This window comes from Rhagoletis zephyria, unplaced genomic scaffold (genome assembly GCF_001687245.7).
Source record: "Rhagoletis zephyria isolate East Lansing unplaced genomic scaffold, Rhagoletis_zephyria_1.1 Rzeph_scaffold_00277, whole genome shotgun sequence".
In the NCBI taxonomy this organism is placed as follows: domain Eukaryota; kingdom Metazoa; phylum Arthropoda; class Insecta; order Diptera; family Tephritidae; genus Rhagoletis; species Rhagoletis zephyria.
The window spans coordinates 334247-337217 of record NW_016157361.1 but is presented as its reverse complement, the minus strand read 5'-3'; positions in this window follow the sequence as shown (position 1 = coordinate 337217).

Sequence of the window (2971 nt, the reverse complement as noted above, 5' to 3'; positions counted from 1 at the left end):
TAATGTTTTGAACTCTCCCAATCTAAGAAACCTCGTTGATCCGATTTGCGATGGATTGGCAGACAAAATTGGTTTACATTAAATGCGAAAAATTGCCAAGAAACACTCAATAAGGTTGCAGAAAATATAAGACTAGAAATGAAGAGCGAAATGAACTCCAGAATTTTGTCCCTTAAAATTGACAGCGCATCAAGGCTGTCTCGCAACATATTCGGCATAAGTGCTCAATTTATAAAGGACGATGAAATTCGATCTTTTATATTGGGAATGGTGGAGTTAAAGGGCATTGGTGCGTCGAATAATTTGGCTGCAGAAGTCTTAAGAACAATAAAAAAATACGATGTTAAATTGAACCAAATAATTTCGATTACATCCGATAATGGGGCTAACATGATAAAAACCACAAAAAAGCTTTGTCTGATTACTACGAAGACCACGAAATAGAAGCGCTTAACGGTACATATTTACACAGTATAGATAATTTAGAAGGAGCATCAGATATTCGCGTTGAGCATATACAAGTTTGTAGGTGTGCAGCCCATACAGCTCAGCTGTGCGCGCTAGACGTGACGAAGGATGTACAAATTAAGGACTTTTCATCAACTTGTAGGAACTTTACAAAATTTGTTCGAAAACCATCAAATGGATTTAAAGATGCATTCGAACTAATAAATCTAAAATTTCCCTAACTTGATTGCTCTACAAGATGGGGTTCTACCTTTAACATGATACAAACGCTTTTGTCTGCAAAAGAACTTCTCAGTGCAGTCGAGTCTGTTGGAAACAAAAGTATCGAAGAAAACTTTGAAAATTCTGATGTTCTTTGGGACTTCATGGAATGCTATGGCACTGTTTTTGATCCCTTACAAAAAACTATAATTATGTTTCAGGCGGAGCAATTGCATTACGGCAACTTTTATGCGCAGTGGTTAAAGTGCAGAATGTTAACAGAACGAATTGTGGAAAATAATCATAACAAAGAACTGATCAAGAAAATTGGAAATAAACTTTTAGTATGTACGTACTTAAAATTTAAAACTTTGTCGCCTATTGCTACTTAATGCCTAAATATAATAATCACTCATACGCCCATGCATTCATATGCATGTACGAGTAACTGTGACTGACGAGTTTTTGTTGTTGTTATTTTTGTTGTTGCGAATGGAAGAAGAAGGAATCTGCTGGTCTAATAACACCACCTTGTATTAATTCGCCTTGATCATACATACGTAATTCATACATATGTACATACATACCCAACCGGAAAAGTTGTAATGCATTACATGCGTGATAAATAATATAATGTATTTCTTATGAGTTCTCGGTTATATTATTGCTAACTATGTAACCAGCATTCTAATGTATTCAAAAAGTTCCAAAAATTTCATATTAAAACACATTCATTTCTCGATACTAGGTAATGCAAACTTGAATGCCCCACTTTCCTCAGGACATAGGCCTGGGGAAAAAATGCATTTTCGAATATGAAAAGGGTTGTTTTACTGATTATTTTTTCGATTACTATTCATTAAATTTTCCCACTGGGTTTGTAGTTTGTTATTTGTAGTTTCACAGCAAAGCAATAAACAAACTACTGTTGCTTTGCTGAGGCTATGCTGTCGCTGTGCTGCCGCAAATTGCTTATGAACTATTCGATAGCTGTCGGAACTTCACAGCAAAGCGGCAGCCAAGCATAGGCTATTTTTTTATTTACTATTGCTTTGCTTTTGCTATTATGATATGCCGAAGTTGAATAATATCAAAAGTAAATAAAATAAAAAAATTACAGCATTTTCAAACCCTGGATGTAAGTCACACAGAGCAAATAACAGTTGTACTAAGTCATGTTTTTTTAAATCACAAAACCAATAATGTTGAGATATGTGAAAATTTCGTTGGTTTCTGTCCGATCACCAGCTCCACCGGTGAAGGTCTATTCAATTTTGTTTTGGATTTATTTTCACAATTAAATCACAACATTCAAAACTTACGTGGTCAAGGTTATGATAACGGTTCTAATATGCGTGGAAAACACAATGGACTACAAAAAAAAATTTTGGAAATAAATAACCGCGCATTTTATGTCCCATGCTCAGCCCATAGTCTTAATTTGGTAGTGAACGATGCAGCAAACATTACCCACGAAACTATGAATTTCTTTAATATAATTACGTTTACGTTTACGTTTTCTTTTCATCATCTACAAAAAGGTTGTCGATTATTTGCAAACATTTGCCAGATTTAAAATTAAAAGCTTTAAGTGCTACGCGATGGTCTAGCAGAATCGATGCAGTTAAGTCATTACGGTATCATCTCGAAAAAATATTTGACGCTTTGCTAGAAATATCTAATAATTCGTCGGAATGGGATTGTATTACATCTCACAAAGCTCATTCGCTTGCTTTAAATATTCAAAATTATAGATTTATTTGCTCGGTAGTAATTTGGTTCGATATCTTAAACGAAATAAATGCTTTGAGCAAAATGATGCAGAGCCCCACAATGAATATTCAAATCTGCATAAATTTAGTAAGTAAATTGATTGATAAGTTTACAGAATATCGCACGGATGAACACTTTGAAATTGTTTTAGCAGAATCTTCCAAAGTGGCTCACGAACTCAATGTTGACACAGATTTCCCTCCTATAAATACCATTCGTCCAAGAAAAAAACCAATTCAATTTCAATATGAACACACTGATGAAGTTTTAGTAGATCCCAAAATCAAATATAGAGTAGAGTTTTTTTTTAGAATCTTAGATCAGACAATAATTTCTTTGAAGGATAGATTCGAGGAGCTACAAACATATACCGACGTATTTGGCTTTTTTAGCGTTAATTTATTTAATTACTCCAATGATGAGTTAATGAAACACTGTAAAGATTTAAATCTGAAGCTTAAAGATGATTCAAGTAGTGACTCAGACATTGACGGTATTGATCTGTTTAATGAAATCAAATCATTAAAGT